This window comes from Nycticebus coucang, chromosome 8 (assembly GCF_027406575.1).
Source record: "Nycticebus coucang isolate mNycCou1 chromosome 8, mNycCou1.pri, whole genome shotgun sequence".
Taxonomy (NCBI): domain Eukaryota; kingdom Metazoa; phylum Chordata; class Mammalia; order Primates; family Lorisidae; genus Nycticebus; species Nycticebus coucang.
Window position 1 is genome coordinate 52,253,723 of NC_069787.1, and position 18,575 is coordinate 52,272,297.

General features: G+C 46.4%; 1 protein-coding gene and 1 pseudogene across 2 annotated transcripts in view; one reads left to right on the forward strand and one right to left on the reverse strand.

Annotated features, from left to right (window-relative positions):
• Window positions 1–18,575, forward strand: part of ARHGEF3 (Rho guanine nucleotide exchange factor 3) — a 323,685-nt gene that overhangs the window by 46,848 nt on the left and 258,262 nt on the right. The gene's annotated exons all lie outside the window — the stretch shown is intronic.
• On the reverse strand, window positions 833–17,719 carry LOC128592332 (RNA-binding protein Raly-like; annotated as a pseudogene).

The window sequence follows — 18,575 nt, forward strand, 5'->3', positions numbered from 1 at the left end:
GCCCCCAGCAACCTCCAACTCTTGGGCTCGAGATTCTCCTGCCTCTGCCTCCCAAGTAGCTGGGACTACAGGCACCCGCCACAATGTCGGGCTATGTTTTGGTTGCAGCCATCTTTATTGTTTGGTGGCCTCGGGCTGGCGCCTTAGCCACTTAAGCCATAGGCACCGAGCCAAGGGGAGTGGGCTTCTGTCTTGAGGTCAGAAGGTTGGCCATTCTGATCTCACTGGGAGCCTGTCATCAAGTTCCTAATTCCAGGAAGTCACCTTCTCATAGGGTGGCCCAACTGAGAACAGGAATTGCCTGGTCACAGGAGATGGTGAATATCTTTGCCCAGTTTTCCAAGGCTCAGTTTGTCCATGTATGAAAGGTGGATAATAGTGGAGCTTTGTTCATAAAGTTGACAGGAGGATTCAGTGTGGTGAGAAGGGCTTCGCTCAGTGACTGGGCAGCAGGCCAATCTAGCACATGGCATTAGTTTGTTGTCAGTTTATAAATCTTTCTCCCACCAACCACAGAGCTAAGGGGGAACTCTCAGAACACATGTCCTCTGCTTTTCTTTCTTTCTTTTTTTAGGATCCAATTTCTTTATTGTCAGGGTCCCTCCCTGTGGGCCCCTCCTCCAAACCTATAGAAAACCCCCAAGCTTAGGAGTGTCCTGGGGAGGCAGGGTGTGGGGAAACCCCTGTGCTCTGCCCTCTGAACTGGACAGGGGCAGACAGGGAGGGTCGGCGGGAAACTCCACCTGCAGAGGATGTGGCACTGGCTGAGACGCGTGGGGAGGAGGTGCCTGCTGCCAGCTCTCCTCTGGTACCCGCTGGGGAGCAAGCAGCATCCAGGGTAGGGGCCCAGCTTGAGGCCCGGGGCAGTGATGCATTTCTCCTGTTGGTGGCCATTGCTCCTGTCAGGCTGCTTACCGCAAGCCTCCATCCTCCGCGTCTGGGTCCTGGCTGTGTTCCAGCTCTTCCTCACTATGTGTCAGCAGCCCCTCCTCCTCGTTCGTCTTGAGTCTGTGTTTCCCCCTGAGGCGTGGCTACTCCGGAAGGATTATGTCCTCTTTGGGGGCTGTTGGCCAGTTGCTACTACACTGCCACTGCAACCACCACTGCCACCGCCGCCACCACCAGCATTGCTATCGCCCTTCTTCTTGCCATCTGGATTGGCTTTTTGCTCTTCAGCCATCTGCTCCAAGTGGAGCAGGGCATCAGTGTTAGACTTGATCTGTGTCAGCTCTGTCTTGATGGCCTGCCCCTCACTGCTCTTTAACTTGATCTTGGCTGAGCTGGAGGCTGTGGAGCGGGCAAAGAGCTTGACAGGTATGGTAGTTTTGACACATTGGACCAAAGGGACTGTGACCCGGGCTCGTTCCACAGGGACTACCCTGGGCACTGGCACAGGTGACAGGCGGCCCCGAAGAGCCTGTCGTAGAAGTCGTCCCGGTAGTAATCATAGTTTAAACTGTAGCCACTGTATATGGCAGGTGCTGCTCTCTTTAGCCCCTTGGGTCTGTTGGGCTTGGGCTCTCCAGCCATGTTGATGTCCAGGGTCTGCCTGGCCAGTACCCGCCCATTCTCTCTCAGCACAGCTGCCCAGGCATGGCGCTCATTGGCATACTGGACAAAGGCGTAGCCCTTGTGCACAGAACAGCCAGCCACACAGCCATGCTTGGAGAATATGGTCTCCACCTCTGACTTCTTCACCACAGTTGTGTTGAGATTTTCAATGAAGACGCGAGAGTTGATGGATTTGGGGTCATTCTTGTTGGTTACCTTGCTTGTCTGGATCTTTAAGGACAAGGTAGCCACCAGTACAAAAGCTGCGCTTAGCCAGCTATTTCCTCCTCTGGGTTACACGGGTCAGCACCAGCTGCCTCTGGGAACAAGGTTCACCTGCGTGCACACAGAGGACTGAAGAAAGCTGCACAGAGCTGAAGGAGGCAGTGCCCCCGCACTTGAAGTTGAGAGGGAGTGCAGGAGAAGTCAGCCCCGGCCGCTCAGCCCCTCAGCTTCTCTCAGCTCTGCCGCCCGGCGCCCAGCCGCCATCCTCTGCTTTTCTATGACAACACTTAGCATAGGTGATCTTTTTTTTTTTTTTGTAGAGACAGAGTCTCACTTTATGGCCCTCGGTAGAGTGCCGTGGCATCACATGGCTCACAGCAACCTCCAACTTCTGGGCTTAAGCGATTCTCTTGCCTCAGCCTCCCGAGTAGCTGGGACTACAGGCGAGCATAGGTGATCTTTTTAAAAACTCATTCAGTAGTTATTTGGGAATCTGCTATGTGCTGAGAACTCTCAGGCATGCTGGGGGCTACAGTTGGACTTGGACCTTACCAAGCACCTTGCAGTCTGGAAGGGGAGATAACTGTATGTGATAGGAGACAGGAAGGGCTTGAGGCAGCGCCTGGCAGTGTCTGGCACATGGTGTGTACTTGAGAAATTTTTGGAAACACACAAACTATAGGGGACTCTAATGGGCCTAGCACTTTGAGGTGGCCCCAAGAAATACAACTCAGGTAGCACAAAAGGTAGTAAGGGAACGTCCTTAAGGGGTGTTTGTCTCTGGCCCACACTCATTTGGCAAACAGGAAGCTCCCCCAGCCCCTGCCCAGACCAGGGGATAGTGATGCCTAAGGCAGCACCTCCTGGGAGGAAACCCTGAGTATCATGTAAATAGCTGATAGAAAATTCCCACTAGGCAAGAGTGTGCCACTTTCTCTGCAGGTAAATCAACTTTTTCAACTCCAAAAGTTAAGTACTGGGCTTAGCTATGCAAGGGTGGGCTAGGAGGTGTCTGAGCCCTTGACCATTGATGTGTTTTTTGGGCCCACAAGAGGGACAGAATTATTGAGATGCATTTATTAAGTGCTGACTTGGTCCGGGGTGTTCTGCTAGGTTGTTGCACTTGGGTTTTCCTCCAGGAGCCCTTTTGGGGCTTGAGGTGAAGGTGGCTTTTGTGTCACATGTGCAGAGTGCTGTGTCAAGTAGGAGGAATTAAGGCTGGGCATGGGGCTCACGCCTGTGGTGCTAGCACTCAGGGAGGATGAGGCAGGTGGATCACTTGAGCTCAGGAGTTCCAGACCATTCTGAGCAAGAGTGAAACCTTGTCTCTACTAAAAATGGAAAAGCTAGCTGGGCATTGTGGTGGGTGCCTGTAGTCCCAGCTCCTGGGGAGGATAAGGCAGAGGCTTGCTTGAGCCCAAGTGTTTGAGGTTGCTGTGAGCTCTGACGCAGTAGCACTTGACCCAAAGCGACAGTCTTACTCTGTCTCAAAGAAAAAAAAAAGAAAAAAATAGAATTGCAAGTTAGTTGTAGAGATCTAAGAAATTGCAAACAATTGAAGGAACAAAATAGAGACTTCTTTGTGTCCTTTGAATAGAATCACTGGATATGATCTATGGCTCCCTTAGACCCGCTGCTCATTTTACCAGTGAGGAAGTGGCCCAGACAGGGGATGTGCCTTGAGGTCATACAGTGAGTTGGTAGCGCAGGTGGAATTAGAACCTGGGTGTCCCACAGTCTTGAGTGAATTAAATAGGCGGAGTCAACACCTAGTTGTCTTTTGCCCAGGTTGTCCTCATGTTTAGGATTGAAGTTTTTTTTTGTTGTTTGCGGGTTTTTTTGCAGTTTTTGGCCAGGCCTGGGTTTGAACCCACCACCTCTGGCATATGGGGCCAGCGTCTTACCTCTTTGAGCCACAGGAGCCACCCAGGATTGAAGTTTTTTTCCCCCACCTGTAAATTTCACCAAATGGGAAAAGTTTTCACCATTTCTCTGACTTCCTTCTTTGTTTTACTTACTGTCCTCTTATCCCCAAGTCATTGTAGTCCATATACCTTTGGTATCTGCTATGCTCTTAGGATTTTTCCATAGCAACTCATTTGCTCACTCCTTCCCTCAGTGATACACTCACTGTTTTAATTTTGGTGTTTTGTTTTTTTTTTTTTTTGAGACAGAGTCTCACTATGTTGCCCTGGGTAGAGGGCTGTGGTGTCACAGCTCACAGCAACCTCTAACTCTTGGGCTTAAGCAATTCTTTTGCCTCAGCCTCCCAAGTAGCTGGGACTGCAGGTGCCCACCACAACATCTGGCTATTTTTTGTTGTAGTTGTCATTGTTGTTTAGCTGGCTGGGACTGGGTTCGAACCTGCCAGCCCTGGTATATATGGCTGGCTCTGTAATCACTGAGCTATGGGCACCGAGCTGTTTTTTTTTTTTTTTTTTTTAGTATTTTGTTTTTGGGTGGGAGGGGCATAGTTTTATTTTTAACATTATTATAATCACAGTTATTTTATTATACTTTTTCTCACTTGTGTCAATCATGTTTTTGTTACCTTATCTTCCTTTGCATTATTTTTAAAGGCCTGTAATACCTCATTCATTTAACAAATGTCAGTGGAGTGGCTTCTGAATGCCAGGCCCTGTCCAGAGCTTAACGCTGCCTTTGCCTGCACAGAGGCTCTGACCAGCAGGAAAGTCAGCTGTTAACTTTGGAATCACATGTACAGAATGTTCTCTTAGGTTACGGTGACAGAATTATGGGTGAGTTTTAATAACCTGCTCTCTACTTCCCCAGGCACATAAAGATTTCACCTCTCCAGTGAAATCTGAGAATGCTTCCCTGGGGGACGGATAAGCATTCCAGGCAGACGACACATGGTCCTTGTTGTAGAAAGTGAAGGAAAAAAGAACTCAAAAAAACTACGAGTATTGTAAATAAATACTGTGCTTGTGCGTAGTAGATGTGTTTTAAGAAACAGATCAAACTGTAAACACTTGTTAAAGACTTAACAGCTCCTTAACTTTGTATCCTTTACCTTTTTATTATAATAAGCTTTTGCCTTTTTTTTCTACCCAATTATATTTGGGAAACTTGCAAATGTACAGAAAAGTTGGAAGAACACTACATCTGTTTGCATCTCCTTCCACTAGGTTTTTTTTTTTTTTAATTTTTTTCTTTTTTTTTTATCAAATCATAGCTGTGTCCACTAGGTTTTATGATGGACAGTTTGCTTCCCCTTCCCCTTTCTCTGTGTCTCTTCCCCTTCCCAGTCCGCGTATGTGTGGGTGCCTTTGTCCACCTGAGCCTGTGGAAGCAAGTCGCAGACATCTTGACACTTTACCCCTAAATACTTCAGCCTGTATCTCCTCATCATAGGACCTTTTTCTGCATAATCACCTACTATTGTTCACCTCTAGAAATTAACAATAATTTTAATATATCATCTCAGATCCAGTTATGTTCAAATAGCTTTGCTTATGCCAAGACTCCTTCGCCAGCTCTCTCCCTTTCCCCAACCTATCCAGGGCCTGGCTCTGGTTGAAGGGCTGCGTTTGATAGTTCTGTCTCCTTAATCTCCTCCAATCCAGGACAGAGTCATCCCTTATTTTTGCTCCCTTTTTCAGGAGTGAGGACCACCTTGTGAGTGTGTCCTGGTGGTGCCACCTACCCTGGTCCTCCTGTCCATCCCCTTCCATGAACTTCAGGTGAAGCCCTGAGGATGGAGTCCAGATGCTGTGTTTGCAGTGAGGCCTTCAGGGGTGGTGCTCCAAGGTCAGGGTGACCCCCACTAGTCATGCTGAGTTGACACCCTGGTGAAACGATCAGCCTCCGTTGTGTTTTGGTTTAGATCTGATAGAGGTATTTTCCTATCTCATAGAGACATTAGATATCAACTCTTATTCTCGAGATATTATCCTATGCTAATATTTATTGGGAAGGAAAAACATTTGTAATGAAAACGTACTCTCATTCCTGACACAGGGCAATTTTTTTAAAATTATGGTAACAAGTCATAGACAAGTATAGTTCAGATTTATGTTTGCTTTTTAAAGACTTTCAAGTTAAGATTGAATCTGTTTGCTATCAGCCCTACAGGCATGGTGGCTAAGGGAGATATTTCAGAGAAAGCCCCCTACTTATTTTTCATTTCAGATTAATGTGAGGGTACAAACAACTAGGTTATAATGTTTGTATTTGTTAGGTGGAGTCCCTCTTGTAGTTGTGTCCTGCACCGAGGAAGTGGCTATATACCCTTACATTGTGCCCATTAGGTGGGGGCACACTAATCCTCTTATTTTTTTTTTTTTGACATCCTTCTGTTTTGATAAATCCAGGTCAAATGTGAGTAGAGTGTTGTTGACATAGGAGGTTTCTATACTGTCTCTAACATCCAGGCAACAAACAAGCTCTTGTCAAGGTGAGAACGTTGTGGAGGAAGGGAGTTTTGGAGAGTGGTAGATTCCCCAGTGTGTGCGCACGAGTGCGAGCGTGTATGTGTGTGTCGCTGCTGTCTCAAGGGAGTAAGAATGGTGAAGTCAGGGTGCCAAAAGCAGCATCAGATGTGACACAAAGAAACAAACCCTGTGCCAATTTGGAGAAGGCGTGATTTCAGTTAAAGTCAAGGAAGTCTATCTTGAGTACCTGCTTGGTTCCAGGCACGACACTGCGTGCTGCAGATGGCACAGACCAGCTCTTGTGAATCTTACTGTCCAGGAGGGCACAGCCCTAAACAAGCCATTCCCAGGGTGCTGAGTGTATGACGGGAAAATGTGAGGAGCTGTGTGGACTTCAGGGTGTACCTGACATTTCCCAGGGGAGGTAATAGACAGAAAAATGGAAGCGCATATGAGGGGTAGCAGGTGAGGAGTGAGCCATGTGAAAGGAGTGGTGTGTGCAAAGGCCCTGAGGACAGAGAGATGGTAGGTGCTGGGAAGCAGCAGGTCCATGTGGCTGGATCATGGAATGATGGAGAGGCCTCTAGGCTGTGGTAGCGAAGAGCTTAGACTCTGTCCCAGGGTCCCAGGTAGCCACTGCGTTTTAATTAGAGGAGTGACATGATCAAATCTGCATTCTGAGAAAAGATCTTTAGTTGGAGTGGGAAAAAGATATGGAGTGAATCCAAGCTCAGGGCTGAGAAACTGTCTAGCTGAGGGGATTGTAGCCATTCAGGAGAGAGATGATAGAGGCAATAAATATCTGTTGAGAATGAGCTTGGATATCAATGGAGAGAGGTGGAAATAATGAAAATATTCAGGTGGTAGAATTGAGATTGCATCTGGGTACTGAAAATATCCATCTTTTTGTCCATCCGTCCTCCCATCCATCCATAACACCATCATCTATTGAACACCTCCTGTGTGTCTGGGGACTGTGTTTGGGGTGAGGGATACAGCAGTATATAAAATCGATGTACTGGTCCCTACCTTCCCTGATGGAGCATACATTCTGGTGGGAGACAGACTATAAACAGACAAATCTATGAAGTGGCATCAGCTAGTGATGAGTGCTATGAGGAAAAACAGAGTGAAGAGGCAGAGAGGAAGAGGGTGGAACAGAGCGGGGGATACAGGAAGGGCTTTTTTTTTTTTGAGAGAATAGGATTGGCACAGATCTGAATGTTGGGAGAGAAAGCCCTGCAGTCTTCTTTTTTTTTTTTTTTTTTGTAGAGACAGAGTCTCACTGTACCGCCCTTGGTAGAGTGCCGTGGCGTCACACGGCTCACAGCAACCTCTAACTCCTGGGCTTACGCGATTCTCCTGCCTCAGCCTCCCGAGCAGCTGGGACTACAGGCGCCCGCAACAACGCCCGGCTATTTTTTTTGGTTTCAGTTTGGCCGGGGCTGGGTTTGAACCCACCACCCTCGGCATATGGGGCTGGCGCCCTACTCACTGAGCCACAGGCGCCGCCCGCCCTGCAGTCTTCTTGAGGAGAGTGGGGGAAGACAGAAGGGACAGCACGTGCAAAGGCCCAGGGGACAGGAAGGGCTTAGCTTGGGGAAGGAGCAGCACACAGGCTGATGATGAGACTGTTATATGTGTATAGATCCGTGTCTAGTCGGCCCTGTTACTGAAGGTCGTGTCTTGAAAGATGGGTTTTCTCTTTCTCTGCTGGCAAAAAGAGAGGCCTGCTGGGTGTCTCAGGTGTCTGGGCAGTGGGTAGTCTCAGGGGTTGGGTTCCCAGTCACCAGACATGGCTGAGCCAAGGCAAGATAAACCCCTATTTGGTGGTGTCTGTGTTCGGTTATAGCTAGGTTTCAAGCATTCCACCCAAACTCACAGTGGTGAAAATGAAAGGATGTGGCAGAGCACAGAAGGAATATATTTTTAGAATAATCATTTATGTTGGCTGGATCACCATCATGGTATTCAAGTTTTCTTTTAGTTTTGTATATAAGAAAGCTATTGATTAATAACTTCTGTTATTAATGTTGATGAATATTATCAAATCGTCCTATTTGTTCCAAGGCAGGTCTTGTTATTACCTTTTTATAAGGAGGGATTTTTTTCTAGGCATATAATTATATCATCTATCTGCACAGTAATAAAATTTTGCTTCCTCTTCCTTTCCAATTGGTGAAACGTTTATTCTTTTGTATAATCGAATTGGCAAATGCTTCCTGAGTCATGCTAACCAATGATGGTATCTAAGGTCATTCTTGCCCACACTGACTTTAGTGGGGGTGGGGTGCCTACTGTTTCCCCATGAAATGTGATGCTGGTTTTTAGTCTGAGCTATAGATCTCTTTAAGGAAGTTTCCTTCTGTTCCTATTTTGTTAAGAGATTTTTTTTTTTTTTTAAACAGGAGGACTAAATGTTGGAATTTAACAAGATTGACATCTAAGGAGTCATCTGTTTTTGTTTTTTCTTTTGACTGTGTTAATAACACGAATTATGTTGATAGCTTTCCTAATTTTGACCTATTCTTTCATTCCTGGGATGAACCACATTTGATTATGATTTCTCTCTATATATATATATATATATTTTTTGTTGTTTGTTTGTTTTTGAGACAGAGTCTCACTATGTTGCCCTCGGTATAGAGTGCAGTGGTGTCACAGCTCACAGCAACCTCAAACTCTTGGGCTTAAGCGATTCTCTTGCTTCAGCCTCCCAAGTAGCTGGGACTACAAGTGCCTGCCACAATGCCCAGCTTTTTTTTTTTGTTGTTGTTGTAGTTGTCATTGTTGTTTGGTAGGCCGGCGCTGGGTTTGAACCTGCCAGCCCCGGTGTATGTGACTGGAGTCGTAGCCACTGATCTACAGGCACCGAGCCTGATCTATATTTTTTTTAATAAAAAAGTATTTTAAGCTGCTTTCTGTCACATATATATATATATATATATATATTTTTTTTTTTTTTTTTGAGACAGAGTTTCACTTTGTTGCTTTCAGTAGAGTGCTGTGGAGTCATAGCTCACCAGCAACCTCAAACTCTTGGGCTGAGGAGAGCCTCTTGTCTCAGCCTCCCTAGTAGCGAGACTACAGGCACCCACCAGGACACCCAGCTATTTTTTTTAGAGACAGGGTCTCACTCTTGTGTAGGCCGGTCTTGAGCTCTTGTGCTGAAGCAATGCACCCACCTTGGCCTCCTAGAGCCCTGTGAGCCACCACACCTGCTTTCTGTCATTTAAATTAATACTACTGGGGCAGCGCCTGTGGCTCAAGGAGTAGGGCCCCGGTCAAATAAAAAAAAAAAAAAAAAAAAACTACAAAAAAAAATGGCATCTTAAAAAATTAATTAATACTTCATGAAGATGCAGTTGGGTTATTCTGTGGCTTAGAGTAATCCTGACAGGATAGATTCCTTCAGTTTGAGACATTGAAGCTAGAGGGATGAATACTTTATTCATGTATGTATGTAAATGTATGTAAGCCAACATACATTTATTGAGCGCTTAGTATGTGCAGAAGGCTGCTGCATGGATAGATTCCACTGACCCTTGTAATTTGGAGATCTTGTAATTCTAAGTGATGGTTCTATTAGTTAGGATTTGATGGCTTCAGGCATGGTTGGGTCCAGGAGCCCAGTGATGTGAGGCCTTGCTTTCATTCGGTCTTCTCTTAGCTGTACTTTCTTCTATGTTGGCATCATTCCCAGGAGAGTTTCCTCCATATGATGCCACCCAGAAACTGCAGGCTGACATTTGACTCCAGCTGCTGAGTGAAAGCTTATTGTTCCCACTCGTTCCAACAAAACTTCCCGAGTGAACTCAGATTTGTTCAGCTGGGCCTCAAACTCTCTCCTAGGACTTTAGAACTTGGGGGTTAAGGATGAGGGCCAGCTTCATCTGGACTCAAGGATGGAGAGAAGGGAAGAAGTGGTCCCCCCAAAGCAAGGCCAGGTTCTGTGACCCACACACAGGGAACTGGATGGTGGGTGGCAGAAACCCTAGGTATTCATGACATCTGGACCAGCAGTCCCTTTTCTTTTGTGGTCTTCACTATCCTTTTTTGTAGGTGAGATGGGAGGTGGCAAAGGACTGTGATTCCTGACTCAGTACAAGGACCCTGAAAGTCAAAGATAGAATTAGGATTTTAAGTCCCTACCTGAAGTTCTTGGCTTCACTTGCTTCGCTTTACTATGCCTGGAATTAGGCATAGAAATAGAAGTGGAGAGTTAAGACATTAGCTGGATAGCTTGAGGTTTGATTGTTAAATAAGGGATTTCCCAGGCTCACCTTCATCCCTGACCTCTTAATCAAACATTATACTTTACCTTGAGCCAGGTGTGGTGGATAATACCTCCCCAAACTTTGGGAGGCCAAGACGGGGGATGGATCATTTGAGCCCAGGAGTTCCAGACCAGTCTGGCCAACATAGTGACACCCCATCTCTACGGAAAATTAGCTGGGTATGGTGATGCACTCCTGTAGCACCAGCAACACAGGAGACTGAGGTGGGAGGATTGCTTGAGTCCAGGAGTTCAAGGCTACAGTGAGCTATGATTGTGCTATTGTATGCCAGCCCGATGCTTTCTAGAAAAAGAAAAAAAAGTGTATCTTGGCAATTTTGTTTTATTCTCTTTTCATAATGAACTTAGAAGGCAGACACTTTTAAACAGGTGTCTTTGATGGGATGTTAAATATTTTATGGAAAGCATTTGTAGTAGCAAAGTTTCAATTTGGGAAAATCTTGCCTGATACGATCTGTCATCTCTTCAAATACTTTTTTTTCTCTTTTAACCTTTATCAAGTACAAGTATATCCAGTGCATGTGCCAACTGAAGGGGCAAGCTGGATGAGTTTCTCTGTGTGTTTACACCCCAGATTAAAGTGTAGTGCTTGTCCAAAGACTCCAGCTGTCCCCAATCCTGCTGCTTTTGTACCCTCTTTTCTCTCCTTCCATTACCCATCTCCTCCCTGCGAGCACACCAAGGCTGAGAAGGATTACGACTTCCTTGCCATTGCCTGACCTCAAGCTGTACCTAAAAACTCTCTCCTGGGTGCACAACCCTGGGTTCAGGGACAAAGTCAGAAACCTGCTCCTGAAGCCTTGTGCCAGGAAGGGGGTGGAGAAACTCCTCTGGGAGCAACCCTGGTCTGACCCAGGCACAGGAAGACCCCCTTGCTCTCTTGTTCCCCTTTTACAAACAAGGAAACTGAGGTCCAGAGAGAGAAGGGATTTGCCAAAGGTCATCTCTGTCTGGCTGGAGGGTGGGTGGACGGTCCCTGGCTATAGGTTAGCCACCCATGGTGGTCTCTGCCACCCAGTGAATCCAGATGGCTTTATTATTGGACCTTCTCACCTTGCCTTTCTTGATACTCTTAATCTTTTTTCCTGGAGAATCTTGAAATTCTGCGAGAGATGGCATGTATAACAGAAAGATGCTGGAATCTGACATTCTTTTCTGTTTTCTGATCTTGGGAGAGGACATTAACTTCTCTGGAGCTTGGTGTTTTCATCTGTAAATGGGATAATATTTGTACTGATCTCCTAAGAATTAATAGGATGATGTATGTCACCTGGTTAGCATACTGCCTGGCAGTTGCCACCTGTATACTTGAAAAGCTGGATTATAGCATTTTTGGTGGAGAGGTGGTAAGATGTGACATAAAAGTAACATATCACAACCTCCCCCTGAATGTCAACATTTTAGCATAGTTTTCATTTTATCATTATCAATTAGTTTGCTAACTAATGATAGCATGGTATTTGAGAGCACAGGGTTTGGAGCCAGACTGCTTTGATTCAATCTCGATTGCACCACTAAGCAGTTGTGTAATTTTGTGTAGGTTATTTAACCTCTCTGTGCTGTACTTTCCTGGTCTGTAAAATGAGGCTGACGATAGGACCTACCTTATAAGGTAGTTCTGAGGATGAAATGAGATAATGCACTTAACACACTTCCTTAGCTTAGTGCCTTATTTGGTGTGCAATAAATGTGACATTATTATTACCAAGAAATTGATCTTTATTTCTGTTTGGCCTTTGAACACCGTGAAGGAAGTTTTGCCTTGCTGTTCACAGCTCTAACTGCCGTGTGTATTCTCTCTCTGTGTTTTCTTCACTGAGAGTTTTTTTCCCAAGCCTGTTTTTCCTCTCGTTCGTATTACTAGTGGGAGCTGGGATGAGAAGACTCAGCGTTCCCCCAGTATCGGGTAGCATCCTCTGGAAGTTGCAGAAGAGGTTGGGCAGAAGAGAAAGAGGTTGGGCAGCTCTTGGAGAAGCGTGAATGGGCTATTCTCCTGGGTCCAGCCTTTTGTCTTCTAGGGACAATATGTGGCTTTCACGGGTGACTCATCCTTTGGCAGCAGTGACCACGCCATGGGAAAGGAGGAATGGAGTTCAAGTTGACGTATGCCAAGAGCGCATCTCTGTCCTTGCAGACGTGGAGCAGGTGGGGGTGGGGAAGGGTTTTTTCTGCAAGGACCAAGGAGTCAACCCAACTAGCAGTGGGTCAAGTTGAGCAACAGAAAGGATGTGAGAAAATAAAAGGCACTATGTCGGCGGGCTCTGCCTTTTTATTTCGAAAAGCACTCCTTTCAGCTGTAAGTTGGCCCCTTGAGCTGTAGGGAACAGTGCCAGTTAACCCACATTTAATTAGAAACTGGGTTAGTGGACATTCTCATTCTTCCCAGAGCATGTCCTAGATGTTGGACCCCTTCCAGGGGGTGGGACAGTAACGGCCATTTACACAGCCCTCGATTTCTGGGCCCTGGGATCAGCTTTCGGTGAATATACATCCCTCCCTGTTCCCCACCTCCGCCAATTCTCTCCTAGAGGAATTTGCCAATTGCACACATAGAATACAGATATTCCCCTGGGTTTTTCTAAGGGTCAATCTTCTTTGCTTACATCTGCTGTTTAGGAAACACTTCAATACATCCTTACTGTTAGATTTTTTTAATTTTGCTCATTGGTGGCAGTTTCATTCTTCTGGGTGACATGATGCAGATTTCCTTTTGTGTTGGGGGGGTGACTCCCCTCTGTGTGTGTGTGTGCGTGAAAGCTTTCCTCTCTCTCCCTCAGGCCTCACTGTGCCTTGTTTCAGGGACTGGGACCCAGCAGACAGTGATACAGTGACTTCCTTGTCTGAGTGGTTCCCACCAGCTGAGGAGCAAGGTCATTTTCAAACTCCTGGCACCTGCTTATCATAACCGCCAGCTGGGCTCCATGGAGATGGCCCCTCCCCCACACCAGGGGAAGGGGAGATAAGAATAGTCCTGGGGGGGACCAAGGGCAAGAGAGTGATGGACACTATCCACCGACTTTAAGGCACGGGTGGCATTTGACTTGACAACTGGACTCAGCGTGCTCTTGGATGATGTAAATGCTCCACCATTGGAGAGGTCTTTATTTTTTTATTTATTTATTTTTTTAGGACACATTAAAATTTGCTTTAATACTTCTTTGGGGAAAAAAAAATCACACTTGTAGTGAATGAACAAGAAACATTTTTACGCTATTATTTGTATCTACCATGGCATGAATTCATAGGGAAGAGGTTCCAGTAGCTCAGGGAGGCACCTTGCCATTGAATGTGACAAAGTGTTGATTGACTTTTGAATTCATGGGAAATAGGTCCCAGCACCTTGTATCACTGTTACATGGGGGGCTATTGGTTATCCTGTGTGCTATGCTGTACACCTATTATGCCATGAGCTCATGGGGAATAAATAGGTTCTTGCACCTAAAAACATGAATCCACTGGTACTCCTGTGTGCTAGGTTATATGCCTATTATGCCATGAATTCATGGGGAATGGGTTCCAGGAGCTCAGGCTCCTTTCCGTTACAAAGTGGGCTTCTCTGGGTGGCGCAGGCTGGAGCTTCAGGTGAACCCAGGTACCTTTCTTTTTGGCTTTCTTCTTTTTCTGATCATTTTCCTTCATGCATTTCAGGAAGCTGTCTTGGCTCTTAGAGTGCTTAATATGCTCAATACGAACATGCCCTTAACTTGTTTGTTTACAATAATGCCAACAGCATGGTGGGTAACATTGTAGACTCTTCAAGTTTTGCCAGGGTAACATTTGTGTGGCATGCCTTTTTGAACCCATTCCCTTGATGTCTACAAAATCACCTTTCTTGTAGATTCGCATATATGTGTGATTTTCCACCTTACCAGAGCCCCCTGCTTCTCCTCGCCACCTCCCTCCTATTTCCCCTCCCACAAATCAGGCTCTGCAGGCACTGGGGGAGCCACAAAGTTGGAGTGAGACCTGCACTTTTCAACACTCAGCATAGCCATAAGGGAATGGGAGTGATTGTCTCCATGTACAGGTGAGGGGACCAGAGTTTTAGGTCACACAGCAGGTAAATAAATGATAGCATTGGGGCTCCTTTCTTTCTGATGCCAAATGCACACCTGCTACCTTTTCTCTGGTTTATGTCAGGATTTCTCCTCAACCTTGACACCGTTGATACTTTGGGTTGGAGATTTCTTTGCTATTCGGGAGATTGTCCTGTGCCTCGTAGGACCTTTAGCAGCATCCCTGGCCTCTACCCACTAGATACCAGTAAACTCCTCCATCTTGTAACAAACAAAAATGTCTCTAGACATTGCCACATGTCTCCTAAGAGCAAAAGAGGCATGTATTTGCATGCAGGTGAGAGTGGGGTGTTGAGAGACTCGATATCAGACTTGGATTGCTGTCAGAGTGTGTCCAAGTGGGAAATCTTTAGAGAGTTCACCACAGGGCAGGAAAAAGTGAGATTCTTACTCCAGATCATGTGCTCAGCACCATCATGGTCACATAAGTTCCAGGTGGTTTAACTCTACCTCTTTGTATTAAAAACATCTTTGTTTTCACCAGCTGTGCTTGTGTTTCTTCATTAGGCTGCCTATCGATCCTCGCTTCACCTTCCCTCTGATTTTCCCCGTGCCAATTGCCCGATCATCATAGCACCTGCACCCAGGGGTGCACCCATCTAACGGGAGGGGGATGGGAACATTTCCCCTGATTTAAAATCCTACTTCAAGTCTGCTTTGAAATTTTCTTTCGCTGTCCTTCTTGAAGATTCCTATGCCACCTGTTAGCATACTTTTATATTTTTCTCATTTCTTTCTTCAAATTTTGCTGCTTCTAATCTGTTCTTTCCAAGTTTAATGAACTGTGTGTACATTGAGAGTAAGCAGACAATGATCAAGGGCCCAAATATCTCTTCCTTGGAGTAAAGTATGTTTTGTCTCAATTTCTTGCCCTTGATAGAGTGCCATGGCGTCATAGCTTAGAGCAAACTCAAACTTGTGGGCTCAAGTGAGTCTCTTGCCTCAGCCTCCTAAGTATCTGGGACTATAGTCTTCTGCCATAACACCCGGCTAATTTTTTTTTAAAAGACGAGGTCTTGCTGTTGCTCAGGCTGGTCTCGAACTCCTGAACTCAGATAATCCACTTGCTTGGGCCTCCCAGAGTGCTGGGATTACAGCCGTGAGCCATCGTGCACGGCCATTTCACCGTCTTCAAAATGGGAATGATGATAATCCTACCAGTGCCTGGCACAAGAAGAGCACACTACACATTAGCTGTGGGGCTGTGCTGCCTCTCACCGGCACCATTATTGTTACTGCCACCCTTGAGATGGGCCTGGTTTGAGAGCTGTTTCCATCTCGTGCCTCTTGGCTCACATAGTTCCTTTGAAGAGATGTGGAACAAAGTTCCATCTTCACATCCCAGCGTTACCCTGACGCACGCCCAGCGTGTTCGGGGCCTTCTCTCTGCACACTCTCGTTGCTTCCCGCTGCGGGACAGCTCACTTGTTGTGTAATCTCCTCCAGCAACTTGGCAGGCCCACAGCCGCTGCACACCCTGGCCTGCACGGCAGGCTGACCAGATGCAGATGTGGTCCCCACCTCCTCAGAACCCACCCTTCTCGAGTCTCACTGTCCTGGCTCTCAAACTTGTGTTCTTGGCTGAAGTTGGGGCTGAGGGACTGAGATGTGGGGTGGGAGGTGGTATGAGACAGCTCACGGAGGCCAGAGGGCCTGAGGAACTTTTAAACTGGTTCTGGGTTCCTGGGATGGCCAGTGTTAGAATTGCTGGCAGCCTTAGGGCACAGCCCCCCACTTGGTGGATCCCCCCTGAATGCATTTTTTTTGGTGCTGTCTTTTTGTGAAGTATTTTGACTTCAGAGTTTGCTTTTGAGTGTTCCAGCTGAAGTGAAAAGTGCAAAAGTTAAGCAACATGTTAAAGAGCAAGGGGTGGGGGACTTGTGAATAGGAGCCTCAGACGTAAATGTTTGTGAGGCCAGCCCAGGATGAAATGGGAGCAATGGCTCCGGCTAGTCCTTCTCTTTCCCAGGAACTCATTCTCCTTCCCAGTTCCTGACTCCTGTTGGGAATGCAGTGTGGCCAGCTCTGCTGATCTTCCAAGAGAATTTAGAATTAGGATATTAATGTAAAACCTTCCAATTCTCATGAGATCCATCTGGAGTTTGTAGTGTTGGCAACTCACTGAAAAAAGTTCTTTTAAACATATCTTCTTTGGCCTGGAATTGAAAAGCCACCAGCTTGCAAGAGACTTGAGAGAAGCTAGCTTGTGCCCTTGGGGTTTACAGATGTGAAAAATGAAACTCAGAGAGAAATGACTTGTCTGTGTTCTCAGAGCTGGATTTGAATCCAGATTCAAATTGCAAGTCTTTTTCCTCTCATTCTATCCAGACATTATTTCTATCTAGCTTCTAAGAAAGCCCGTAAGTAGAGTTTTGTTGCAGGAGTCGGGATCATCCAAACTCCTCTTTGGAGCTAGGTAGCTGAGCAACCACAGGAGAAAGGTGCCCCAGGGAATGGGAGTGTGGTCTCCATTCTCAGTTGACCCAGGGTAGCTCGCATGTTCTCAGAAGAGGTTGTCTTTGGCAGGGCCACCTCCTAGGATTAATCATACTGAAAAAGTGCATGGATTTAATTTTGTTGCAGTTTTGTCTGTTCTAGGAAAGTACATCCGGTGTGGCTCGACAGAGAATTTTCTGCCCAAGAATCTATACACTTAAAAGACGTCAGACATTTTAGTGGGGCACAAAGCAGGCTAGGAAAGTTCCAATGGCATCAAGCCAATCCAGCTTTGTCCTTTGGTCAGGAAAGACCTAGCTGCCCCCCGGATCGTGGCATCCAACTCAGTTGCCCAAGGAAGCAGCCCTGCTGGGAGAAAGTGATGAGAAATTGTCTTTGCTAAATAGTTTGTCTGGCCAAATTATGGTTTGTCTTAGGGGCTTAGAAATGAATGTTTCCTGTTATGCAGGAGGGGAAGGGCAGGGTTTGATTCGTGTGGTCTCACGTGCTTGCTCAGTCTGCTCATTAAAAGTTTTATTTTTGCAAGTTATTGCAGCATGAACCCTAAACACCAAAGCCACTCTCCTGAAAACTAATCAGGATCCAGGAGCAGCTGTCAGGCCCCAGGAGGGTGAGTCATGAGTAGCATAGTTCCTGGAACTCACCCGTCCCTGGGCCTGCTTGGAGGAGGCCAAGTGAGGAGGTGAAAGTGGAGAGGCGGGGTGGGATGCTGCAGGCATGGTCTCTATTTTTTAAAAACATTGTGTGTTACAGTCAAAGCATCCATCCCTGGTGAGTACGCAGGCGATTTTAAAAATAGGAGGTTCTGTAGAAACCATGCTGGCTGCCTGTTTTCATCTGGAGGACTACGCCATTGCTTTTTGAGCCCAATCTTGGAATAAACACAATCGATTCTAGCTGCACCTCAGCAGAAGACACGTGCAGGGGCGGGTCTTTTGTGGCTGGGCCTTTCCTTCAGGGCCTTTGGAAGTGTTTCTGAAACCAGTGTGATCAATAGCAGGAAGGACAGGTTTTTCAGGCTGTAGAGAAAGACAGTCTGTGAGTTACATGACTGAAGCATGACACTAGTGACCCTCTACCTACCTCCAAGCCCTAACGTTTCAGAAGAAACTGTGAATTCATGGGAGTCTGCACTTTATTAACTTTTTATAGACAAATAACACACACACAGAAAAGCAGGCAAATAACTGTACAGCTCACTGGGTTTCACACACTTGAGCACACCCTTACAATGAGAGCCCAGATTGAAAAACGCAGCTTAACCATTGCCCCTGGAACAACCGGGGTGATGGGTCAGAGGTTTTGAGCTTAAAGATTCCTCAACCTGGTCATACTGTAAAGCTGAGGGAACACTCAGCCAGGGTGGCTTGTTCTCTATTTTTCAGGAATGAGATTTCGGTGGCACTCAGGGTCTGCGGGAGATGCTGGTTCATTGGCTCAGATAGAGATGAATTTCTGGGCTCGTCTCCAAGAGTAGGTGGGCATGACCGAGTGTGACCCTGTTTGGGGGACTGTCAAGGGCAGATAGTACGCTGAAACCAGTGACTGTGTTGGTGATATGTGTGTCACTGATCC